Source organism: Penaeus japonicus, unplaced genomic scaffold, assembly GCF_977035675.1.
Source record: "Penaeus japonicus unplaced genomic scaffold, GWHDUDI00000001_assembly GWHDUDI00000042, whole genome shotgun sequence".
NCBI classification, from domain to species: domain Eukaryota; kingdom Metazoa; phylum Arthropoda; class Malacostraca; order Decapoda; family Penaeidae; genus Penaeus; species Penaeus japonicus.
In genome coordinates this window covers 15,339,335-15,345,185 of record NW_028234444.1, presented here as the reverse complement: position 1 = coordinate 15,345,185, position 5,851 = coordinate 15,339,335, and positions in this window count along the sequence as shown.

Here is a 5,851-nt window from a genome sequence, read left to right as displayed (position 1 = left end):
TGCATAGTGCCAATAAATCAATCAAACTAATATGGGTACCTGGACACTGGGTATCCATGGTAATGAACAGGCTGACAAACTAGCCGGGTCGACTGGCGATCTGGAGCCTGGTATTATCCACACAGATCTCAGGTGTTTTGTCTCTTTTATAAAAGCAAAAATCCATCTCCTGTGGCAGAGTGAGTGGACCGACCTCACAATACACAAGACCAAAGAAGAAATCACAATGTGGGACACAGCCCACAGGAAATATAGAAGGGAGGAGGTGGTGTTGGCCCGACTTAGGGTCAATGCCACACGACTGACACACCTCACTCCCTATATAGAAAAAAACTTCCCTCCAAAGTGTGATCATTGCAACCACCACTTAACAATAGCACACATTTTAATATCCTGCAACCAATATAACAACCAAAGACAAAAAATAAAAAATTATTTACAAATTAAAAATATTGAACTAAATATAAAAAATCTACTTTCTAATAATGAAAGAATAATAAGTAAAGTAATCACTTTTCTAAAGGAGACAAAACTTTATGACCTTATATAGATTGATAAAATAAAATGGAATCATTGGCTTAATAACCTTGGCCTGTGCCGCTGGTTGATAGCCAATAAATCCAACAAGCAAGCAACCCAGAACGGGAGTTGTCTCTGGACTCGGTGTTTGTGTACTTACCCCCTGGATTACCCTGGATTTCCCTGTGGCGACGCTGGAGCAGCAAAGAAAGGTTGTGTTTGACCCTTTTACATGCCAGATAGGGATAATTGCTGGACGTGCTTTGTGTGATTACTTAGAAAACATAAATACGTTACTGGCCAGCCCAGCCAGAGATGCCCTCACAAATGTTCCTTTTAATTTGTTATTTTTGAAGGAGTCTTGCCTTTCTTTTTATGTTTTTGATACTTTTATTAATTTACTTTTTAAACTCCTTTTTACGTCAGTCCATTTGACCTTATTTCTCATGCTTTTATTATTTTATCACGGGCGTTTGTAAATAGAGGTGGCGAACGCACGTAACCAGACCCATCTTAATTGGGACTTGTACCTGGGGTGTGGGACGAATAAGTCTCCCCACGGGGAAGTGAACGGGCCCCCTCCCTCTTCCTTTCGGCCCTAAGCCGCCATCCGCCGCTTCGGCGGGTGATTTTTCGGGCTTCCCCTCGACATTACCTTACAGGTCGCCCACCAATAATAATGGTGGCAGCGTGTGGGATGTGGTTACGTGTATGAGCTCCCTTGCTCTTGTTCCTGCCTCAATCCAGCAACATAGTTACTTCTGTCAGGCAAGCTTAGCAGTTTTAGTATTAGAAAGCCATATGTACTGTAGACCAAAAAGGTTACGAGCCTGAAGCTCTATAGATAGATTCTACACATGTGGCTTTAGTAGGAACAGGGAAACTGTTTTTTCTACTTTCCCACATCTTTTGTATGATCTCTTTAAAAAGAAAGTGATCTTGAACCAGAACTGATTATAGCTCAAGTGATATTTGATTGTACCGAGACTTGTGATTTGCATTTTGTATACATTCCTAGATTCCTTACCTACATTTAAATCCTTACCTCTATTCTCCTGCTTTGCCCTCGCCCTCTTCCTTCCCTCTTCCCTTCGTCTGTGCCTTCGCCCTCGCCCTCTTCCTTCCCTCCTCCCTTCGTCTTAGCCTTCGCCCTCGCCCTCTTCCTTCCCTCCTCCCTTCGTCTTAGCCTTCGCCCTCGCCCTCTTCCTTCCCTCTTCCCTTCGTCTGTGCCTTCGCCCTCGCCCTCTTCCTTCCCTCTTCCCTTCGTCTGTGCCTTCGCCCTCGCCCTCGCCCTCTTCTTCCCTCTTCCCTTCGTCTGTGCCTTCGCCCTCGCCCTCTTCCTTCCCTCTTCCCTTCGTCTGTGCCTTCGCCCTCGCCCTCTTCCTTCCCTCCTCCCTTCGTCTTAGCCTTCGCCCTCGCCCTCTTCCTTCCCTCCTCCCTTCGTCTTAGCCTTCGCCCTCGCCCTCTTCCTTCCCTCTTCCCTTCGTCTGTGCCTTCGCCCTCGCCCTCTTCCTTCCCTCTTCCCTTCGTCTGTGCCTTCGCCCTCGCCCTCTTCCTTCCCTCTTCCCTTCGTCTGTGCCTTCGCCCTCGCCCTCTTCCTTCCCTCTTCCCTTCGTCTGTGCCTTCGCCCTCGCCCTCTTCCTTCCCTCTTCCCTTCGTCTGTGCCTTCGCCCTCGCCCTCGCCCTCTTCTTCCCTCTTCCCTTCGTCTGTGCCTTCGCCCTCGCCCTCTTCCTTCCCTCTTCCCTTCGTCTGTGCCTTCGCCCTCGCCCTCTTCCTTCCCTCCTCCCTTCGTCTGTGTCTTCCCCTCCTCCCTCTTCCTTCCCTCCTCCCTTCTCCTGTGCCTTCGCCCTCGCCCTCTTCCTTCCCTCTTCCCTTCGTCTGTGCCTTCGCCCTCGCCCTCTTCCTTCCCTCTTCCCTTCGTCTGTGCCTTCGCCCTCGCCCTCTTCCTTCCCTCTTCCCTTCGTCTGTGCCTTCGCCCTCGCCCTCTTCCTTCCCTCCTCCCTTCGTCTGTGCCTTCGCCCTCGCCCTCTTCCTTCCCTCCTCCCTTCGTCTGTGCCTTCGCCCTCGCCCTCTTCCTTCCCTCCTCCCTTCGTCTGTGCCTTCGCCCGCTCGCCTCTCTTCTTCCCTCGCCTCTTCCCTCTTCCCTCCGTCTGTGCCTTCGCCCTCGCCCTCTTCCTTCCCTCTTCCCTCCGTCTGTGCCTTCGCCCTCGCCCTCTTCCTTCCCTCTTCCCTCCGTCTGTGCCTTCGCCCTCGCCCTCTTCCTCTGTCTTCCTTGTTCCCCGTTTTTGAGTGTACCACGAGCAGTAATGAGTTAAACTGTAAATTTCATCTTGGTGGAACTTTGTATCTTATCAATGCCAGTTTTCCATTGTATTACCGAGTGACTGTAAGGTTTGACCTTTTTGTATTGTGATAATTAAGTTTCTGGTGTTTTAAAGGTTTGTCATTTTAAATTGTGCTTTTGTATCTAATAGGTTTTCATTTGTTTTTATTACGTGTAAGGATTTGCTTAGTTCAATTTCTGCTTTTGCGGTTAGCCTGATACTGAGTGCTCTATTGTGAATCCAATAAGTACTGCATCGCGATAGTGGATCTAAGTGAATTTCGTAGTGAGTGAATTACATTCTACCAAGATTAGAAGGTATTTATCAGTGAGTGACTTTGTTTTGTTGACTGTCCTGGCAATATGCATACGAGAGGAAAGGCTCAAAAAGGTGTTAGCTCGACTAGCCAACCCTCCACTAGGAGTCAGTCCACGGAAAGCCTCCCCCTCATAGTCCAAGGCTCGGACAGACTAGTGCGTGAGTCTGTCGCTGCAATGGAAGGGGAAATGTCAATGATCGAAGAGTTTTATCAAAGAATGGCAACTCTTATGGCCCAGAACGAGCAAAATTTGCTTGCCAGGATAGAGGAGTTGGCTCAAAAGAGTGATGAGCAGGCACGAGAGAGCAGTGATAGGCTAGACAGACTAGAGGAGAGGCTGCATATCGGTCATGCTTCTGGGGAAGCCGCAGCTCAGACTAGTGAGTTGGGGGCTCCATGTAGTGCTCAGGAAGCTTCGGGTCCCGCCGAGAGGATCGCGCCACAGGCTACTGCAGCAGTGCCTGAAGCAGTAGACAGACCTCCGTTAGCCACAGCAACTGAGGGCCTTACCCGGGAGACTCTCTTAGAGTGGGAGAGAAGGCTGAATAGGAAAGAGAGGGAGCTGGAAAAGGAAAGGAGGGAGCTTCAGCTTAACCCACTTGGGTTAGCCTCTAGTTTAGCTCATGCAGACCCTGGTCCTAATGCCCGTGACTTCTATAGGCGGCCTCAACAGAACGCTTACATTCCAGACACAGCTAGGAGGCCCACTATAGTATCCGCTCCTCCCATCCTTAGCGGTGAACCTTTTAATGATAGTGTGAGAAGGGCTCCTACAGTTGTGCATCCTGAGAGGACAACTTCTGATTTCATTAGGAGAGTCCCTACCTCTGAGTCTGACCATACGATCTCGTATGTAATCAGCAGTCGTGACAATGTGCCTCATTTTAAAGGGAAATTTCAGCCTGTGACCCCCTCAAGAGGAATCAGGAGATTGAATCCTGCATTCGCTCCATTGAAAACTTAGTCAGACCTCCCACTGGGGATGCCTTTATCAGAGCAGCCAGAGCTAATTGCCGTGGTAGAGCTGAAACCATGATTAATTCCGAGACCTTTGACCACATCACAGACTGGGCATTATTCAAAAGGGAACTGAGGAGGAAATTTAGGGGAACATATACCGCAGCTGACTTTTACAAAGTCTTGTATGACCATACCATGACCGAGACCCAAGCCCCGATGGACTTTTATCTCCAAATCGAAGCCTCAGTTTATCAAGGCTTCAGGGACCATAGGGAGGCTATTGGGGACCCCTCCGAGCTCATAAGAAGGGTCTTTTTATCAGGAATTCCCGGTTGGCTTAGGGATTTCCTGGCACTTAAAGACGATTGTACTTCTCAGCAATTGGCTGAGACGGCTCAAAGGGTTTGGAACTCTCGTAATGGCATAAAACATGGCCACCTCACGAATCGACATCAGTCACCAAACCCTCTTCCTGAGGAATACCATCCTCGACGCCACTTTGGTGGGCAGTCACTTAGGACAAGAGACCCTTACAGCCTTCACCCTGTAACCGTGAACTCGCCATCCACCTCCATTCCTCTAGCCTCTCCACCTAGACGTACTCAGTCAGGCCTATGGTGCGACTTCCACCAGAGCACCACTCATAGTACCAATGAGTGTAGGGCTATAGCGATTTCACGCTCACCCACACAAACAGGGCCTTACACGTGTTTCAGGTGTGGGCAGAATGGCCATTTGGCTCGGGAATGTCGATTTCCGCGGCGCCAGGGAGACCGAGCTCCGAGTCCCACTGGCAGGATCGAAAGGAGCCAGCCATTTCCAGGCTACAGGGACCCCATTGAGAGTAATGCAGCTGAGTGTGCACGAGAGGGACGGACGACCTCTCGTGGCACTCAATGTTAACCATAAAACTGTTATATGCTTTATAGACACAGGGTCTCAAGTCACCATTATCAAGCCTAGTGCCCTTGGTATCATCGATCCTGATAATAAATTAAAACAGCAGTTATCACTAAAAACCCTGCAAGGGATCTCTGGGGAGGGTATCAAGTCCACAGTAGATGTGTCACTCGAGTTCCAACTTAAAGCAGGACTGGCCTACATCCACCAAACTACAATTGCTGACTTGGACTTTCCAGGAGATGTGCTTCTAGGTATTGATTTTCTGAGAAGAGCCAATTTTACATTACGATCTGCTGCCTATGCATCAACAGGCACCTTGATCCTAGAAGGCTGTCACTTCTCTGTAGTGTACACAAACTCCAAGTCTTTGAAGATAGCCATGGTCAGCAAAGATAAAGTAGATGCTTCCACTCAGACAACATTAGTGTCTGAACCTGTGCCAAAGCCTAACCCGGAGACAACCGTTCACCTTGCTAAGCAGACCGTGATCCCATCCCATTCAGGAATGTTTCTGGAAGGATGTGTCTCTCGGTTAGGTCAGAGCGATGGAGATGTACTGTTAACTCCCACCGTCACTGGAACTCTTGCTCTACCCCATTCAGCGACCACTCTTACTAAGAGACATTGTAATATATGGGCCATAAACCCCTCATCGCGGCCAATTAAACTTAAATGTGGGACCAGACTTGGAACTATAGCCTCCATTGATGTCATTTATAGTAATGCTTCGGAACAGTCTGTAAAACCTGACACGATTGGTCATGACGGTATTGATGACCTGGTACCTGCAAAAGAAAACGTTAGTAGTGCCTGCAACGGCAATAT